The sequence below is a fragment of the Amblyraja radiata genome, chromosome 5 (genome assembly GCF_010909765.2).
Source record: "Amblyraja radiata isolate CabotCenter1 chromosome 5, sAmbRad1.1.pri, whole genome shotgun sequence".
Classification (NCBI taxonomy): Eukaryota; Metazoa; Chordata; class Chondrichthyes; order Rajiformes; family Rajidae; genus Amblyraja; species Amblyraja radiata.
The window spans coordinates 97952698-97974487 of NC_045960.1; positions in this window are offsets into that span (position 1 = coordinate 97952698).

The window sequence follows — 21790 nt, forward strand, 5'->3', positions numbered from 1 at the left end:
TGACGTTTCGGGTCAGGTCCATTCCCAACGCAAACGTCACCTATCCATGTGCTCCAGCGATGCTGCCTGACCTGACTACATCACTTTGTGTATTTTTGTGCGTTAACCAGCATCTGCAGTTCTTTGTTTCTCCATAAAAACAAAAAAAGCTGGAAATACCCAGCAGGTCAGGCAGCATCCATGAAGTAAAAAAAACAGATTGTCCATTCATTTTTGGTTCTAATGCACCAGTAAGATGTTGCATCTGCTAGAAAGTATGGATGTTCATCTTAAAGTTATTAGTGAATCAACAAGGTAGAACATGATTGCAGTATGTCAATAGTATGCAGTATTGCAGTATGGCTCTTTGGCCCATGATATCCCTATTGATCGTGATGCAAAATTAACCTAATTCCATCTGCCTGGTCAATATCCCTCCATTCCCTACCTGTTCATGTTCCAGTCTCCATGCCGCTTAATTGCACTGGGTGACAGATAAAGGTTTCAAGTGCAAATTAAAACAATTGCAAGCTCATGGGAGTGTTGGAACTGTGGGAGGAAATATTACTTTTACGAAAGATAATTGTGTCCTGGTTTTGGTAAAATATGTAAGAAATTCAGAAAGAGTAATCACTCTGCTAGAAATACTGCACAAAATGTTGTCTGCAGTTGAACAAGCAAGTCTGAACAATTGATGAAGTACCAGGAACAAGTATTCGTGTTGTCGACAAAGTCAGCACTAATGGTTTGGATGATGAATAGTGTGTTGCACTTAAATTACAGTCAGGCAACTATGTGAGCTTTCAAATGTAATGCAATTCTGCTTCACTGAAAGAAAGAAACAAAGATTTTCTTCTTGCAAATGTGGAATTACTTAAAGCTGTGATTGTAGGAGCTCATCTCCCTGTCAGAGAAACAATGCAATTGGTTTAGTGTATTGACTATAACCATATGCTGGGCTGCATACTAGTGTACAGCAGGAATAAGATTTCTTCAACCCGAAAGGCATGTCTGAATTATTAATTATTGGAACAGTGGCCCAGCGGTAAAGTTGCTGCCTTACAGCACCAGAGACCCAGGTTCGATCCTAACTCTGGGAGGGAAATTGATTTGTCAAACACAAAATACACGAAACTTGAAATTAGTGATGAGTGGAAAGGATTGGGGATGTGCAAAGATGGGGGAGGGAGAAGGGTGGGGGGAGGGGAGTCAGTCTATTCCACAACAGAAGGGGGTGGAGTTGTACAGTTTGATAGCCACAGGGACAAAGGATCCCCTGTGGCGTTCTGTACTGCATCTTGGTGGAACCAGTCTGTTGCTGAAGGTACTCCTCAGGTTGACCAGTGTGTCATGGAGGGAGGGAGCTTTTTTGTCTAAGATGCTCCGCAGTTTGAGGAGCATCCTCCCCTCCAAGACCACCTCCAGTGAATCCAACTCTGCCCTCAGGACGGGGCCAGCCTTCCTGATGAGTTTGTTATTCCTATTGGCGTCCGCGACCATCGCCCTGCTGCCCCAACACACCACAGCAAAGAAGATGGCACTGGCTACCACTGATTGGTAGAACATCTGCAGCATCTTAGTGCAGACATTGAAGGAATGGAATCTTCTCAAAATGTACTGCTGGCTCTGTACTTTTAATGGAGTATAAATGTTCAGTAACAATATGCTGGGAGCCAAGTTGTTTTTGGTTTAGAAATACCTTCAGGTGTTTAGTGTTAGTACTTGACAAGTTAAATGAAGGTATTGAATCAGGCTAATTGAAACAGCAGGTCTGGTGCACTACCACTACCATGGGAGCCCGTGAAAGTAAGCTAAAATAAAACACTGAATGTTTTGTGCAGGTAATTCCAGTAATAATGATGAGTGCTTGGATCAGATCACTGGCCAATATCGAAAGGTTAAATCACATTTGACTCAAAGATATTAAAAGGGAGCATGATCTTTGAGTTACAAAGATGTAGCTACACAAAATGCAAGAGGTTTTGTTATTCTAGATATTGGAAATAGTTTTGGGAACAGTGTTTAAATGAGTTCCTGTGCAGTATTGTTTTATGTTCCATGCTTATTAGGGAAAGATGATGTGTGTTTTTGTACAACAGTTGTTGTATTGAAATACTTGCCCTCCATCTTTGGCATCAACTCTGCTCTGCAGTTGCAGTTTTCCGTAGGGAAGTGTGCGAGTTGGTGGAACAACCTCAGAGAATATGAGTCAACGTTAAGGATTATGTGGCCATACATTATGCAAAATGCTGGAAGAAGCAACTCAAGGCCTTAAAAGACATTGCCATTAGATTTGTGATAAATAAAGATAAAGTTAAAGTTTGGAATCAAGAGTAATGTTCGTCAATCATATGTAGACTTCAGAGTTTCGAGATGCAGCGCGGACACAGGCATTTCGGCCACCGTGTCCGCACTGGCAGCAATCACCCCTTATACTAACAGCTTCCACACACTCGGGATCATTTTATAATTTCACCAAAGTCAATTAACCAACAATCCTGTACGTCTTTGGAGTGTGGGAGGAAACGGGAGCATCGGGAGAACACCCAGGCGATCACAGGGAGAACGTGCAAACTCTGTACAGACAGCACCTGCAGTCAGGATCAAACCCAGGACTCTGGCGCTGTAAGGCAGCAACTCTACCGCTGTGTCACCATGCCACCCTAATGCCACTGTGCCACACAATAAGGTTACAGGTCAAGGGCGTTTTGGTAGATCCAACTAACCTTAAAGCAGTTTTAAGCGGCCTTTTCACGGGGCGACTTGACGCAAGAGTTAACCAGAGCTTAACATCGTGGGAACCTCGTGCGATAACAGTACGGCATTTGTGGACCACCGTGGACCACCGTAGCGCTAACGGCAGGTAATCGTGTATCTTGGTCACTCGGGAGAAAATTCAAGAAAGTTTGAATTTCTCCAAGAGTGACTTGTACACTTGTGGTTGAACATTGCAACATTATATGGACGTAGTGGCCAGTGCGATATCCGTAATAACTCTTGCGGGTACTGTGGGAACTCCTGCGAACGGTGAACCCGGAAGCTGGACAGAGGGGACAGAAGGTGAGTAAAAATTGTCTTCTGTGGGATTGAATTTAAAAAATAAATAAAAATAAAGATTTGCATCCGCATATGGACATCAACTTATTCATGAGTTATGTTAATGAGATTCAAGAAAATAACTATAATCTTTAAAAGGGACTTTAAAAGGGACTTTACTGAAAGGTTACGCATTTTTATGGTCCGTGAGAAATTTTTCACATGTACTTCTTTGAGAGATACAGGTCGGAGTCCTCGCCGACTAGCGATCGATGCCTTTCCAAAGCAGGGTCCGGAACGCTACCAATCAATGTTGTACAGAGACCCGTGTAAGGAGTGAACTGCACATGCTGGTTTAAACCGAAGACAGACACAGAAAGCTGGAGTAACTCAGCGAGTCAAGCAGCATCTCTGGAGAAAAATAGCTGATGTTTCGGGACGAGACACATCTTCAGACTTAATTCCGATTAGGCTGTCTGAAGAAGGGTTCCGATTCGAATCGCCACCTATTCTTTTTCTCCAGAGATGCTGCCTGACCCGCTGACTTACTCCAGCTTTTTATGTTTTTCTTCCCAGATCTGACTTACCTGCTGAGTTACACCAACATTTTGTGTCCTTCTGTGCGTATTAACCAGCATTAACCAGCGTCTGCAGTTCCTTTAGACATTACCTAACTTCAGATTTTAGAGATATAGCGCGTGGGAACTCCTGCGAACGGTAAACCCGGAAGCTGGACAGAGGGGACAGAAGGTGAGTAAAAAAGGTGGTCTCAATATCGACAAGGGAACATGTGTCCTTCGAGGACGTCCCACCTAATTGTCATTGTTGGATAATCTTTTTAACAGGAACACTTGCAGAGATGGCTCCCAGAAAATCTCAAAGAAAGGGGGTAAAGCGTGTCAGAGATGTTTTTGCCATGTTGCTCTATTCAGTTTCTATATTGTTTCAGTTTCTATATCTATATTGTTGCTCTATTCAGTTTCCCAGGGGGTCGGGACGGGACTGGAGTTGGGAGGGGAAAGGTGGGGGCGTCGAGGGAGAGGAGGGGGAGACAGATGGGGGTGTCTTCATTTACTGGCGGCGGGTGTCTGTCACTGAAACAGGCAGGTGAGATTTCACATCCACCTTGTGTGTGCCTCTCTCTCTCTCTCTCCCTCCCTCTTACACAGGCTGAGAGACTCTGCCTCTGTGAGTGTACGTCTCTTTCTCCCCCTCTCCCACACACAGTAAGACCGAGGTACTGTGCTCAGTCCATCTGTGTCTCCCACATACACAGTAAAACATGTCTCCAAATGAGCCAATTCAACCAAGGGAGGATATTTATAGTGTGTGAAAAAAAAAGTTACATCATTTGTGTCACGTGTAGTTCACGATGTTCATTCAAGATTTAACGCGAAAGCTCGGGAGACGGACAAGTCACTCGCACAAATAACAGAAATGCCGAGTACCGTGGGAACTCTTTATCTACCCCCCGTTATATCGTGCGAGACTCGTGCTGGACCACGACCACTTCACTCTGGTGACATCTTGCGTCAACTCGCCCCGTGAAAAAGCCCCATTAGAGATGCCAACACTGACACGTGGCAGAAATGGTGAATCCACTCAGATACCAGAATGCTGCCTGGATTCGGGGGCATTAGCTACAAAAGAGTTTGGACAAATGTGGTTTGTTTTCTCTGGAGGTTGAGAGGAGACCTGAGAGAAACATATAAAATCACAAGATGGGGTAGAAAATCAGATAGGTTTTAGAATAGGGTGGAAAGATCAAAGCGTAGAAGGCATAGATGGGGGGGGGGAAATCTAAAGAGGTGCGCAGGGCATGTTTTTTTACAGGGGATGGTGAGTGCCTAGAATGCACTGCCAGGAGTGACGGTGGATATGATCATTGCATGTAAGAGGCATTTAGATAGGCACTGATACATAGATACATAGAAAATAGGTGCAGGAGTAGGCCATTCGGCCCTTCGAGCCTGCACCGCCATTCAATATGATCATGGCTGATCATCCAACTCAGTATCCCGTACCTGCCTTCTCTCCATACCCCCTGATCCCTTTAGCCACAAGGGCCACATCTAACTCCCTCTTAAATATAGCCAATGAACTGGCCTCAACTACCTACTGTGGCAGAGAGTTCCATAGATTCACCACTCTCTGTGTGAAAAATGTTTTTCTTATCTCGGTCTTAAAGGATTTCCCCCTTATCCTTAAGCTGTGACCCCTTGTCCTGGACTTCCCCAACATCGGGAACAATCTTCCTGCATCTAGCCTGTCCAACCCCTTAAGAATTTTGTACGTTTCTATAAGATCCCCCCTCAATCTTCTAAATTCTAGCGAGTACAAGCCGAGTCTATCCAGTCTTTCTTCATATGAAAGTCCTGACATCCCAGGAATCAGTCTGGTGAACCTTCTCTGCACTCCCTCTATGGCAAGAATGTCCTTCCTCAGATTTGGAGACGAAAACTGTACGCAATACTCCATGTGTGGTCTCACCAAGACCCTGTACAACTGCAGTAGAACCTCCCTGCTCCTATACTCAAATCCTTTATGCAGAGGATGGATGAATATGGATCCTGTGCGAGCACAGGAGATTTGTTTATCTTGGCAACACATTTGGTACAGATATTGTGGGCCGCAGGGCCTGTTTCTGTGGTAGACAAAAGTGCTGGAGAAACTTAGCGGGTGCAGCAGCACCTATGGAGGGAAGGAAATAGGCAACGTTTCGGGCCGAAACCCTTCTTCAGACTGATGTAGGGTGGGGGAGAAGAAAGGAAGAGGTGGAGCCCGAGGGCTGAAGGAGAGCTGAGAAGGGGAGGAGACAGCAAGGACAGAAAGGTCGGATTCGGAATGGGAGGGGGAGTTGAAGTGCTGAGCCACCGGGAGATCAGGTTGGTTAATGCGGTCCAAGCGGAGGTATTCGGCGAAACGATCGCCAAGCCTACGCTTGGTCTCACAGATGTAGATCAGCTGACATCTAGAGCAGCGGATGCAATAGATGAGGTTGGAGGAGATGCAGGTGAACCTCTGTCGCACCTGGAATGACTGTTTGGGTCCTTGAATGGAGTCGAGGGGGGAGGTAATGCGACAAGTGTAATGTCTGTAATGTACTGCTCTGTTTTGTATCTAATAAGGAAAGATGCATTTTTTCATGGAATCCCAAAATGTAGTCATTCAGAAATGTAAAACTAGCAATAATTGGCAAGTCAGTTCTTAGATAATATAATTAGTATTTGGAGAAACAAAGAAGTACAGATGATGAGGATATTTAGAGGCAACGTCGTATGATGTATGCACAAGCAAATATTCTCTCACGCATGTTTAGTGCATGGAGTGAAGATGTCTGTTCAGAGCATATTGTACACCATCCTATACTGCACACCTATGGTCTAACTACAGAAAAGCAAGCTTACAGAAACTTAAAGTAGCTTATAATTATGCCATGAGAATATTACTTTAGAGACCTGGATGGTGTAGTGCAAGTGAAATGTTTGTGGCTGCAGGAGTTAATACTTTACAAATTGTCTTATGTATAAATTAATTTGCTGGATTAATGACTGTGAAAAAGAAATCATACATAAGGTTTAGCACTACATGCTACCAATCCCAGCTGTGGAGACATTGGTATAGTTTTCTCGTTGCAGGACACTGATTTTTTTATTCGATCTTGAACCATGTATTGTGCTTTTATATGTAATTTATTGTGCCTTTGTATGCAATTTATTCTATGTAATGTCTTGTCTTTTAGCTGGACCTTGAGTCTGTAATAAAAAGTAAGTAAGTAAGTAAGTACAATGAATACCCAGTATCGAATGCATCAAGGGCATTGACAGAAGCAGACATATAAATAACATGAATAAATCAAGAAAGTGCTCATGACAACTGTATGGCCTGTGATGAGTTTGAACCATGTGTGTCTGGCTGGGACATGGTAAATGTTGAAACAGAAGGAACATCATGGGAAACCATTGTTCTCAAACCACATAATACCTTGAGGGAATGATTCTGAGAACACAAAAGATTTGATGGAGAATAGAGTACAAAGAAGGAGAAAAACATAGCACTGGCAGAGACATCAAGCAGAGCAAACCTGCCAGAAGCAAACACCTGTGGTTTTACAGAGAACTTGGAAGAAACTGATTACCAAGGAAATTTCCAGCAGATGTGCAGATTGAGAACAGCTCAATATAATCCAGTTTAGAACTATGAATGGTTACTCAGCATGGACAACCCAGACTCATTAAATAAGTTCCTGAATATCTCCATCCTTAGCATAATTGCTGGAGGATTTCAGCAGGTCAGGCAACAGGTGAATTTATAATGGGTGAACAAGGAAATGGCAGACTAGTTCCTGCCATTTAGTTCTGTCTTCACTAACGAGACACAAACAATCTCCCAGAAATACTAGGGGATCGAGGATCAAGTGGGAGGGAGGAACTGAAGGGAATCCACATTAGTCAGGAAATGGTGTTGGGTAAACTATTGGGACTGTCTGTCTGTCTGTCTGTCTGTCTGTCTGTCTGTCTGTCTGTCTGTCTGTCTGTCTGCCCATTATCTACCTATCTATCTATCTTTCTCTTCCAGTTTGGTGGTCTTTCTATTTGCGCAAAAGCGGTTGGCTGCGAGTGCGCCAAGTTTTGTTACGTTCGGTTGAATGTCGTAAAAGTTAGCGAGGTTTACAAATCTTAAAAAACGCGCATTTTCAGATCGATCTCTTCTCCTGCCAGTTGGCGCCGAGCGGATTAGTCTCTTCCCCTGTCACCCCCGGGACGGTCCACCCCTTCCTGCGCCATCGCGTCTTTACTGGAGTTGACGGTGGCCCGCGGAGGTTTCCAACCGGACTTTCGGGAAGGACCCGTAGCAGCCCCGCCCCAAGCAGCAGCCCTGCGTGGGAGACCCAGCCCAGCCCAAAGTCGGAGACCCAGACCAGCCCAGTCAGAGACCCAACCCAGCCCAGAGTCGGAGATGTTACCAAATGGAAAGTGGAGACTCTGATCCCGGCGGAGGAGAACGACCAGCGACAAGCGCCCGCAGTGAGTTCCCATCGCACCGCCAATTCCAGCCACTACCTCTCTGGTACCCCTCGCTGGATTCTCCCCCCTCCCCCGTGATGCCCCCTCTCCCCCATGGCTCTTCCCCGTCTTTTCTCCAAGTTCACTCCCCGCCCATACACCTCTCTCCCTCCACAACTCCCCCCCCCATACACACCCATCCCACACACCCCTCCACCCCCACACACCCCCCCCCCCACACACAGCCCCCCCACACACAGCCCCCCACATACACCACACACACCCAGTCGCCCACACACAACGCCCCCACACACACCCACACACCCCTAAACATACTCCACCGCCCACATACCTCCTGCCCACAACTGGACAAGTTGGGCCAAAGGGGCTGTTTCCACACTGTATCACTCAATGACACTATCATATGAAGAGCATTTCGGGATGAACAATAAATGCTGGTAATTCAAAGTATACCCACATCCTGTTAATGAATGAATAAATGTACCTCACAAGATAACCATTCCAGTGGGTGTTGGTGCAGTTTCTTCAGTGCATTAGGGTTTTCTTTAAATGAGGAATATATATATATATATATATCGTCAGCACAATGGAGATCAAAAACTGCCCCTGTTCCTCATCCAGGGGACTTTTCAAGCTTCCCAGATACATCAAGGATGAAAATATGACTTTGCTCTGTTATATGGGAAGGCATTTGACCTCCACTGCCAACTAGGCTGCTTTGCTAGAATGATATCAGACTGACACATTGGCTCTCAGGCTAATTCATCATGGAATCAGATATCACAAATGAAGACCAAGCAGAGCATTGAGTCATGGAAACCCAAGCCCCCTCCCTATTCTTTCCCTATCAATTCTTCTTTCCCTTCATTTATTCAACCCAAGGTGGAAGCTGCTTCCACCACCCATTCAGGCAGTTTTTCCCGGGTCAATGCATAAAGCAAACCAGTTCCCTCATCTCACCACTGACCTTTTTTCTTCCCCAATTTTATTAATGCCCCCTGGCTCCCATGTCACACACCGACAGTGAAACTAATTTGTGTCCATTGACAGTATCTAACCCAATCATTACTTAAATCAAACATGACCTGTATAGATTTGAATTGCACTGTACATTAGCATGGCTGTTCGTTTAAAATAGTGAGTACCATTTTACTGAGCATATTTTAAAAACTGCATAATCTATAATCGGGCACCACAGCTCATCAATAACACTCTATACTGATTTAGAAAGTTAGAAAGCCAAGGCCCAGTCAAAGGTTTGAGAACCATAAAAGCTATAATCTAGAATCGGGCACCACAGCTCATCAATAACACTCTATACTGATTTAGAAAGTTAGAAAGCCAAGGCCTAGTCAAAGGTTTGAGAATGTTGATAAGGTTTGTTACTTCAGTGCTGTGAAACCCAGAAGTACAATCTTGGATGCTAGATGAAAGGTACAAATGGAATTAATATCAGCCAGGAAGAGTTCCTCTGCTCCAATTCAAGGTAGATGCACCTGTTCCTTGTACATACATCACTCTGAATCATCCAAGGCCAACGGTTAATGTCTCACGAAAAGACAGCAGCTTTAGCAGCCCAGAGCTACCTCAGAACCCCTCATCAGTGGCAGAGCCTGAAACATTTGCTACCATGTTCAGCCATGAGTAACAAATAGATGATCCATCTGAGCTTCCTCCATAGATCCTGCACCATCACTGTAGAGATCATTCAGCTCATACAATTCATTCCACATGCTATCAAATAATGTCTGAGAGCACTGGATACACAAAAGACTATGAAAACAGACAACATCTCAGCTGTGGAACTGAAGATTTGTGCTCCAGAACTTGACAACCAGATCTCGGTACAATTACATACTGACTTCTACCAAAACCTGTAGAAAATTGTTCAGGTATACCCTGTTCACAAAGAGGACATCATTTATTTTGCTAATTACAAGCTACAAGATACATTTATTTGTCACATGAACCAATTGGTACAGTGAAATGTGTGGTCACCATACAACCATACGAATAATAAAGGGCACAGAACACGATAGTCTTTAACACAGACACGACCCACCTGTTACTTTTTACATCAAGAAAGAAAGAATTACATAAGTTATTAAGTGCAGTGATATTTCAGTATCATGTGTCCTTGATCACGGCGTGCCATTTTACAAGGTCTATTCTCACAGCTGCTAATACTTCTGCAGTTTTGGAATTGTTGTTTGAAGTATTGTTCTGAAAGATAGGCTTATTATACTTCTGCACAAACAATGACCCAAATATTTAAATCGTTGCCTACACTTTGCCAAGACTAATGGGTGCTTACTGCATAATCAAGTGACAAAATAGGCCAGCGTTTCAAAAGAAAATCATGTTGAGAAAGCATTAATAAATCGCTAAAAAATACTGATGACGTGTCCGTGTGCTCGAAAGGAAAAAACAAAAAGTAGCCACTGAGAGACAGTGGTCAACATTATGCCAGTAATTGTTGTATTCGGCAAAGCGTCATGCATGATGTGGAATGTTACTGTGCTCAAGGAGCTGGGTTGGGTGGGAGATGTCGGAAGGTGGTTGCAGTTAATGCCACATCAATTATCATCTCACGCTAAACAACCAGATCCTGCTGTGAGCAAACACTTTTGTTGCGCCTTGCCTTAAATTGCAATTAAGTCTACTGTGGCTTTTTCCTGATGAAACTCAAGTTAAATTGATTTTGAGTAAGTTAAAAATAGAACAGTTACTTTCTGAAAGGATTTACTTAATTTGTATGGGCAGATTGAACAAATGTGTTTACAAAACTGCCTGGAGACGCAAAGAACTGCAAATTCTGTGAGTCTGCGAGTCCAAAGAATGATCCCAACCCGAATCGTCGCCTCTCCATTTGCTCCACAGATGTTCCCTGACCCTCTGAGTTCCTCCAGTACTTTGTGTTTGACAAAACTGCCTGATGATTCGTACATTTGAGGAGATCGCCTGACCTTCTGAAAAATAATTATTGCGGTTTCAATAGCATTTGGTTTTAAATTTGCAGGCATCCGCAAAGGATTTAAGGACACAATATTTGACATTCCAGTATTAGTGCCACAATATATGATGGCGTAGGATACTGGTCTATTGAAGCTAAAACGCAGGACTAGAGTATGCAATGAGCAAAACTAGCCAAAGACATAACTAAGTAATCCCACAATCAAAGGATCAGATCAGAATTCTGTTATACTCTCACATTTAATTGAATCCTTTATTGAATCCTTTATTTGTCATTCAGACTTTTCGGTCTGAACGAAATGCTGTTGCCTGCAGCCATACATGTAATAATAAACAACACACAATAAACACAAATTAACATCCACCACAGTGAGTTCACCAAGCACCTCCTCACTGTGATGGAGGCAAAAGTCTTAGGGTTACTGTCTCTTCCCTCCTCTTCTCCCTCTGCGCTGAGGCGATACCCCACCGGGCGATGGTAAGTCAGTCCCGCGGTTCAAGCTCCGCGGCCCGGGGGTGGTCGAAGCTGCCGCCCTCCAGTCCAGCAGATGCAGCTGTTGCCACGGGAGCTCCGGAAAACAGGCACCAGCCTGTGACCTGCGAGCTCCCGACGATGTCATCCACTGGCCCGCGGCCGAGCCCCGGATTCAGGTCGCCGCCGCCAGAACGCCGCCTCAGCCACCAGAGCACCGTCTCCGCCCCGCACCGGGCCGCCCACACGGGAGTGTCTCAGCCCCGCACCGGGCCGCCCACACGGGAGCGCCTTCCAGCCGGGAGCCGGGCCGCCCACACGGGAGCGCCTTCCAGCCGGGAGCCGGGCCGCCCACACGGGAGCGCCTTCCAGCCGGGAGCCGGGCCGCCCACACGGGAGTGTCTCAGCCCCGCGCCGTCCGCCCTCACCGGAGAGCCGAGTCGTGCCGCTGCCCGAACGCCGCCGCAGCTCGAAGACGGCCAGCCTCGCGTTGGTGAGTCCTGGCTGGCTCTACCTCCGGAGCCTCGAGGTCGGTCGCAGGTTGGAGGCCGCCAGCTTCGCCTTAGGCCTCAGCTCAGACGGGGGAAGAGAAGGGGGATACGACAAGAAAGTCGCATTCCCCCGAAGGGAGAGACAGAAAGCCCTGTTTCAGCCCCCCCCCCACACATAACACAACCTAATAACCAAAAGTTTAACTGAACAAGACAAAAAAAAAACAAGACAAAAAAAAGGTAAAAACAGACAGACTGCAGGCGAGCCGCAACCGTTTCACAGCGCCACCACTTCCGGACTCTTAATCATGAATAGTGGTTGAGAATTAAACATATAATGGAAGGAGGCATCTGCAAGGACATATACTACCCACATGAGGAACACAATGCACAGTGAAAACATTTTTAATCATCTTCAGCTTTAAACGCAGTATCGATGATCCTCCTCAGCTTCATCCTAACCTCCCCAGAGGCTAATTTGATGCACTCCATGTGAGATCAGACAATGTGTAGAAGCGCTGGATAAGGCAAAGGGATGGGACCACATAATGTCTCAGCCGAGGTGCTGATGTATTTGTACTCCACAATTAGCCTCGTCTTTAAGAATAAGAGGTAAGCCATTTAGAACGGAGACGAGAAAACACTTTTTCACACAGAGAGTTATGAGTCTGTGGAATCCTTTGCCTCATAGGCCGGATAGGATAAGATAGGGCTCTTAAAGATAGCGGAGTCAGGGGATTTGGGGAGAAGGCAGGAACAGGGTACTGATTGGGGATGATCAGCCATGATCGCATTGAATGGTGGTGCTGGATCGAAGGGCCGAATAGCCAGCTTCTGCACGCATTGTCTATTGTCTTCAGCCAAGCTATTCCAATACAGTCACAACACTGGTAACTGTCCAACAATGTTGAAACTTGCCAATGGATGTCCTTTGACAAAAAGCAGGACTAATGTAATCTGACTAATTATCCTGCAACAGGATCTCAATCATCAACAAAGTGGTAGAAAATGTTGTTGAAAGTACATTCAAGTGACAATTATTCATTGATAACTTAATCACAAATGTCCACTTATGTTTTCACCTGGACCAGGTGGTTCCTGACTTCATTACAGCCTTGAATTCCAAAGATGAGGTGAAATTGACTGCAAAATACTTTTGACATCAAGGCGACATTTGACTGATTGAGGCCTAAAGGAACCCTGCTGAAACAGAAGGCGAAATAAGGAACTGCAGATGCTGGTTTATACCAAAGATAGACACTTGGTGCTGGAGTAACTCAGTGGGTCAGCCAGTATCTCTGGAGAAAAAGGATGGGTGATATTTCAGGTCAGGGCACTTCTTCAGACTTTTCAGAAGCAGAAACAGACTCTTCAGAAACAGAAGTCAATGGGTGTCAAGGAATAAACACCAAGAGGAGATTTAACTGCGGAGTTAGGAGACAACTCGATGAAGTACCTATTTCCCTTCACTGGAGTGTGGACAACAAAGGGACAGAGATTTTGAAGTAATTGGCAAATAAGATGGAGAGTAAATTTAGATAAAATGTGATGGGGTCTGGAATGCACCGCCTAAGAGAGGCATAAACTTTTCACCTAGGACGCTCCCACAAGCAGCAATGTAATAATGAAGATATGATTTGTTGTAGTGATGTGGGTTGAGGGATAAATATTAGGCAGAATATCATAACAATAGACATAATAGATGTAGCTTGGCTTCCCTCTTCTGTTCTTCCTTGATCTTCAGCCATTTGTATATTAATGTAAGATGGAATTGCATGCGAATGTGGATTTCAGATTTCAGCTCTGTTTATTGTCATATACACCAGGGTGCAATGAAATTCCTTGTTCACCTAAACCTCAAAAAGCGAACAGTATATATGCATTAATGACAAATGAATAAATACAATGGTGAATGCAAAAACAGCATAATAGTACAATATTGTTGGGCAATCTGCAGTAGCACAACATAAATTAAAGTGCAATAACTGAATAACAGAATGAGGTCATAGCAAAAGGATTTGAGTATAGGAGCAGGGAGGTTCTACTGCAGTTGTACGGGGTATTGGTGAGACCACACCTGGAGTATTGCATACAGTTCTGGTCTCCTAATCTGAGGAAATACATTCTTGCCATAGAGGGAGTACAGAGAAGGTTCACCAGACTGATTCCTGGGATGTCAGGACTTTCATATGAAGAAAGACTGGATAGACTCGGTTTGTACTCGCTAGAATTTAGAAGATTGAAGGGGGATCTTATAGAAACTTACAAAATTCTTAAGGGGTTGGACAGGCTAGATGCAGGAAGATTGTTCCCGATGTTGGGGAAGTCCAGAACAAGGGGTCACAGTTTAAGGATAAGGGGGAAATCTTTTAGGACCGAGATGAGGAAATCATTTTTCACACAGAGAGTGGTGAATCTCTGGAATTCTCTGCCACAGAAGGTAGTTGAGGCTAGTTCATTGGTTATATTTAAGAGGAAGTTAGATGTGGCCCTTGTGGCTAAAGGGATCAGGGGGTATGGAGAGAAGGCAGGTACAGGATACTGAGTTGGATGATCAGCCATGATCATATTGAATGGCGGTGCAGGCTCGAAGGGCCGAATGACCTACTCCTGCACCTATTTTCTATGTTTCTATGTCTAAGAGCTCAGTACGTGGCAGCACCTCCGGGAATGTGGTGTGAAAAAGGTGATTGGTTCTGGAGATTGATAGAAGGAGGGAAGAAGCTGTTCTTAAATCTGGAGTTTTCAGGCTCCTGTATCTTCTCGGAAAACAGAAGAAAGAAAAGTGAAAGGCCATGGTGACAGACATCTTTGCCAACACATTTAGCCTTCATGATGCAGCGCACTGTGAAGGTGGACTGAACGGACGGAGATGTACTGACGGAGATGTGGTGGGCTGTGTTCACCACTCTCTGCAGATTCAGGCAGTCAAGGGCAGTGCAGTTGCTAGAGCTCGCAGAGATGCACCCCATCAGAATACTTTCTTTTTTTTTTGTTTTGTTTAATTTATTAGAAGTTAATACAGTACAAAACAATAGAGTGGAACCTAATTTTAGGTGCCAACTATGTCATACCGTAATCCATTCTATGTACAACCTCTAGTTTTATGTTTTGAAAAGGAAGTAAGCAAGACAAGAAAAAGAAAACAATGGAAAGGGGAAAAAGAGGAAAATTAGATGGTAGAGAATAGAAAATCGTGAAGTGTGTATATAAAAAAAGAAAAAGTGGAAAGTAGAAATAGGAGAGAAGGCCCCTTAAAAGAGAAATTTTCAAATCTTTATTCGGAGATGTAGATCTATCCACGGCATGAACTGAAATCAGCAATCTTTACGGTACCGCTGCATCATATGATTCCAAAACGTCGATGAAAGGAGACCAACTCCCATCAGAATACTTTCTATAGCATATCTGCAGAAGTTCGAGAGAATCCTTGTGGAAATGTCGAATCTTCTCAGATGCCGAAGAAAGTAAATATGCTGTTGCCTGTCCTTATGATTAAAAGGTCCATTAAGAAATTGTGGAAAACCTTTAGGCTTTTATCTTCAGGACATCTGAGAGCACTGCATATAGCAGAGCATTTAATTGCTGATTATTCAGCTGTGTGCTTTAGTTTTAATTGAAATAGCCTTAATTTATTTGTCTGTCAGGTTCCCAGTGGCTACCACTCTTGCCTCCTGCATCAACAAGTTGTGGGTTCAAATCCCATTTTTTTTTTTTTTTTTTTTTTTTTTTTTAAAGCAGTAAAAGAAAGAAAAGAAAGAGAATAGTAGAGAAATAGAGAAGTGTGTGATATCGAAAAGTGAGAAGAAGGAAAGGAGAAAAGAGAGAAAATAGAGAGAGAAAAAGAAGAGATAGAAGACAGAAGATTGAAGGAGAAATAGCTATTTACTAGACTAAGGGGTCCCATGTTCACACGGGAGGGCTGGTCCCCCGACGCAATATTCCACCTCTCCACCAATTCCAATATTGGTGGCCAGTGGGGGGGCTTTCTGGAGTGCTGGTATGGGTTCTTGGGATGGCAGCTCAGTCCCTCAAGCCTGATCTGCTGGCAGCTCACTCACGGCTGGTGGGCTGGCAGTTGACTCATGACTATTCCTTGAAATTCCATTTCAAGCAGGGTGCAAGGCCACCAAATTCAAATCCATGTTCCTACCGTTTCAAGCAGGGTGCAAGGCCACCAAATTCAAGTGCAGTTTCATACTACATTCAGCAGGGTTCAAGGACACCAAATTCAGTGCAGTTTCATACCACTTCAAGCAGGATGCAAGGCCGCCAAATTCAAGTGCAGTTTCATTCCACTTCAAGCAGGGTCCAAGGCCACCAAATTCAAATGCAGCTTCATACCATTTCATGCAGGGTGAAACCACCATAAAACACCAAACTCACAGTTCAGTAGACATTCAGTGTGTTCAGTTGATTCACAGCTCAGACAGAGTCATGACCTCTCCCTCCCCCATCATGCAGAGACTGAGCCACACCCACACTTCTGGGTTTTATAACACTCCCCCTCCCACCAGAAAAAGTGTGGCTTTCAGAGCGTGATTGACAGGTGAGAGATTCTCAACATTTTTTAAACACAAATAACACTTTTATTTTTCATTGATGGGAAGAATTCTCTGCACCTGCTCAGCGGAGGGGGGACTGAGTAAAATGACCAAAAATCACAGCCGTAAGTTGTAGCGTGTTATCTAAAATCAATATACAGTGCAAACAGGAAGTAAGTGCATTTGCAGTAGTGCCTTTTAACTTCAAGCCAAAGCACCCAAGCCGCCATTTGCAGTAAGTAGTGCCTTTCAACTTCAAGCCAAAGCACCCAAGCCGCCATTTGCCGTGTAGTGCCTTTCAACTTCAAGCCAAAGCACCCAAGCCACCATTTGCAGTAAGTAGTGCCTTTCAACCTTAAGCCAAAGCACCAAAGCCACCATTTGCAGTAAGTAGTGCCAATCAACTTCAAGCCATATCACCCAAGCCACCATTTGCAGAAAGTAGTGCCTTTCAACTTCAAGCCAATATACCCAAGCCACCATTTGCAGTAAGAAGTGCCTTTCAACATCAAGCCAAATCACCTAAGCCATCATTTGCAGTAAGTAGTGCCTTTCAACTTCAAGCCAAAGCACCCAAGCCACCATTTGCAGTAAGTAGTACCTTTCAACTTCAAGCCAAAGCACCCAAGCCACCATTTGCAGTAAGTAGTGCCTTTCAACTTCATGCCACCATTTGCAGTAAGAAGTGCCTTTCAACATCAAGCCAAAGCACCCAAGCCACCATTTGCAGTAAGTAGTGCCTTTCAGCTTAAGCCAAAGCATCCAAGCCACCATTTGCAGTAAGTAGTGCCTTTCAACTTCAAGCCAAAGCACCCAAGCCACCATTTGCAGTAAATATTGCCTTTCAACTTCGTCAAAGCAGCCAAGCCAACATTTGCAGTAAGTAGTGCCTTTCAACCTCAAGCAAAAGCACCCAAGCCACCATTTGTAGTAAGTAGTGCCTTTCAACTTCAGGCAAAGCACCCAAGCCACCATTTGCAGTAAGTAGTGCCTTTCAACTTCAAGCCAAAGCACCCAAGCCACCATTTGCAGTAAGTAGTGCCTTTCAACTTCAACCAAAGCACCCAAGCCACCATTTGCAGTAAGTAGTGCCTTTCAACGTCATGCCACCATTTGCAGTAAGTCGTGCCTTTCAACTTCAAGACAAAGCACCCAAGCCACCATTTGCAGTAAGAAGTGCCTTTCAACTTCAAGCCAAATCACCCAAGCCATCATTTGCAGTAAGTAGTGCCTTTCAACTTCAAGCAAAACACCTAAGCCACCATTTGCAATAAATAGTGTATTTCAACTTCAGGCCCAAGCACCCAAGCCACCATTTGCAGTAAATTGCGCCTTTCAACTACATGCCACCATTTGCAGTAAGTAGTGCCTTTCAACTTCAAGCCAAAGCACCCAAGCCACCATTTGCAGTAAGAAGTGCCTTTAAACTTCAAGCCAAAGCACCCAAGCCACCATTTGCAGTAAGTAGTGCCTTTCAACGTCATGCCACCATTTGCAGTAAGTCGTGCCTTTCAACTTCAAGCCAAAGCACCCAAGCCACCATTTGCGGTAAGAAGTGCCTTTCAACTTCAAGCCAAATCACCCACGCCATCATTTGCAGTAAGTAGTGCCTTTCAACTTCAAGCAAAACACCCGAGCCGCCATTTGCAATAAATAGTGTATTTCAACTTCAGGCCAAAGCACCCAAGCCACCATTTGCAGTAAGTAGTGCCTTTCAACCTTAAGCCAAAGCACCAAAGCCACCATTTGCAGTAAGTAGTGCCAATGAACTTCAAGCCATATCACCCAAGCCACCATTTGCAGAAAGTAGTGCCTTTCAACTTCAAGCCAATATACCCAAGCCACCATTTGCAGTAAGAAGTGCCTTTCAACATCAAGCCAAATCACCTAAGCCATCATTTGCAGTAAGTAGTGCCTTTCAACTTCAAGCCAAAGCACCCAAGCCACCATTTGCAGTAAGTAGTACCTTTCAACTTCAAGCCACAGCACCCAAGCCACCATTTGCAGTAAGTAGTGCCTTTCAACTTCATGCCACCATTTGCAGTAAGAGGTGCCTTTCAACATCAAGCCAAAGCACCCAAGCCACCATTTGCAGTAAGTAGTGCCTTTCAGCTTAAGCCGAAGCATCCAAGCCACCATTTGCAGTAAGTAGTGCCTTTCAACTTCAAGCCAAAGCACCCAAGCCACCATTTGCAGTAAATATTGCCTTTCAACTTCGTCAAAGCAGCCAAGCCAACATTTGCAGTAAGTAGTGCCTTTCAACCTCAAGCAAAAGCACCCAAGCCACCATTTGTAGTAAGTAGTGCCTTTCAACTTCAGGCAAAGCACCCAAGCCACCATTTGCAGTAAGTAGTGCCTTTCAACTTCAAGCCAAAGCACCCAAGCCACCATTTGCAGTAAGTAGTGCCTTTCAACTTCAACCAAAGCACCCAAGCCACCATTTGCAGTAAGTAGTGCCTTTCAACGCCATGCCACCATTTGCAGTAAGTCGTGCCTTTCAACTTCAAGACAAAGCACCCAAGCCACCATTTGCAGTAAGAAGTGCCTTTCAACTTCAAGCCAAATCACCCAAGCCATCATTTGCAGTAAGTATTGCCTTTCAACTTCAAGCAAAACACCTAAGCCACCATTTGCAATAAATAATGTATTTCAACTTCAGGCCCAAGCACCCAAGCCACCATTTGCAGTAAATTGCGCCTTTCAACTACATGCCACCATTTGCAGTAAGTAGTGCCTTTCAACTTCAAGCCAAAGCACCCAAGCCACCATTTGCAGTAAGAAGTGCCTTTAAACTTCAAGCCAAAGCACCCAAGCCACCATTTGCAGTAAGTAGTGCCTTTCAACGTCATGCCACCATTTGCAGTAAGTCGTGCCTTTCAACTTCAAGCCAAAGCACCCAAGCCACCATTTGCAGTAAGAAGTGCCTTTCAACTTCAAGCCAAATCACCCAAGCCATCATTTGCAGTAAGTAGTGCCTTTCAACTTCAAGCAAAACACCCGAGCCGCCATTTGCAATAAATAGTGTATTTCAACTTCAGGCCAAAGCACCCAAGCCACCATTTGCACTTGGTAGTGCCTTTCAAGCTCAAGCCAAAGCACCCAAGCAACCATTTGCAGTAAGTAGTGGCTTTCAACTTCAAGCCAAAGCACCCAAGCCACCATTTGCAGTAAGTAGTGCATTTCAACTTCAAGCCAAAGCACCCAAGCCACCATTTGCAGTAAGTACTGCATTTCAACTTCAAGCAAAGCACCCAAGCTACCATTTGCACTAAGTAGTGCCTTTCAAGCTCAAGCCAAAGCACCCAAGCAACCATTTGCAGTAAGTAGTGGCTTTCAACTTCAAGCAATGCACCCAAGCCACCATTTGCATTAAGTAGTGGTTTTCAACTTCAAGCCAAAGCACCCAATCCACCATTTGCAGTAAGTTGTGCCTTTCAACTTCAAGCCAAAGCACTCACGCCACCATTTGCAGTAAGTAGTGCCTTTCAACTTCATGCCACCATTTACAGTAAGTAGTGCCTTTCAACTTCAAGCCAAAGCACCCAAGCCACCATTTGCAGTAAGTTGTGCCTTTCAACTTCAAGCCAAAGCACCGAAGCCACCATTTGCAGTAAGTAGTGCCTTTCAACTTCATGCCACCATTTACAGTAAGTAGTGCCTTTCAACTTCAAGCCAAAGCACCCAAGCCACCATTTGCAGTAAGAAGTGCCTTTCAACTTCAAACCAAATCACCCAAGCCATCATTTGCAGTAAGTAGTGCCTTTCAACATCAAGCCAAAACACCGAAGCCACCATTTGCAGTAAGTAGTGCCTTTCAACTTTAAACCAAAGCTCCCAAGCCACCATTTGCAGTAAGTAGTGCCTTTCAACTTCAAGCCAAAGCACCCAAACAACCATTTGCAGGCAGTGCCTTTTTACTTCAAACAAACCATATTTTCATTTTCAAACCACATTAATGGTACTCACAGTTGTGTAGACATTTGTTCAGTGTTATTCAGAGCTCAGAGAGACGTGACCCTTGGCTTCATCCATCTTGCAGAGAGTGAGTGAGGCACACCACTTCCTGGTTTCATAGTCCCTCCCCCTCCTTCCAGCAGGGGCAGCAGAGAGAATGGTGATTTAAAAAAAAACATTAATATCTCTCTGATTTGTCATCGATGGGATATATCCTCTGCACCCGTAAGGCGGAGGGGGGCTCTGAGCAAGGTGGGCAAAAATGACAGCCGTAGCTGCCGGCGTTCTGTCGGAAATCGCAGCACAGTGGGCCAAAAGCGGTCAAGATCAGAGATTTAGTAATATAGATTATTCTTGACCACCCTTCACCCGATCCTGAAATAGTTAATTTCTACGGTTATGTTGCACCATATGCTTGTAAGAAGTCGATAAATGGAGACCAAATCATTAAGAATTGGTCTGCTTTGTCTGTTAGGAGGAGACGCATTTTTTCAAGATGTGAGGTTTCTGACATTTAAGTGACATGAAAACAAAATCTAGCTGTTCACGCCAATCGGACATAGAATTGAGGAAGCTCAACAGTTGGATTTTCCATCTTTTCAATGCGATTTTAACCTAGACCATTTCCTCTCCCTCGGATCTGATGGCACAATCTTAAATTGGAATTTCCACCTGGTGCACTGGGCAATATTTAATCCTGGACCAAAATGTTCACTTTATCTCAGTAAACATGGCAATAATAATAAATCCAATACAATGAACCAACATTTTGCTATTCTGTTTTGGGATGACTTGAGGTTTCATAGGGATGTGCATAAGCACGCACTTTAGTTTGAATGATTATGTCAGATTTCTTAACAAGTTGTACCTTTTGGTGTGGACAAGAATTCACAACAAGCGCCCCATGCAATTTACTGCAAAAAATAATGTGGTAATAGGCTAATTGTTAATTCCGAGGCACATTCCTCACATTTATGGCAAGCATGGGGTGATAAATTTCAGATGATTGGAGATGTGAATCTGCCTGTGCAAACTGCACAATGTGACCATAAATCAAGAAAGTGCTCAAACTGCAACAGCCATTACTCATTCTACTTGGGCTCTTAAGCAGCCACAAGAGAGAGAGAGAGAGAGAGAGAGAGAGAGAGAGGGGGGGGGGGGTGGGGGGGAGGAGGAGAGCGAGAGAGAAACAATAAGAAACAGACATAATGTGCTCAGGAAATGAGAAAGCAATGACAAAATAGAGATCGGAAGGGATCAGATTGCAATTCCAATTAAATGCCCACAGCCCTGCATACCAGATGGTATACTTCC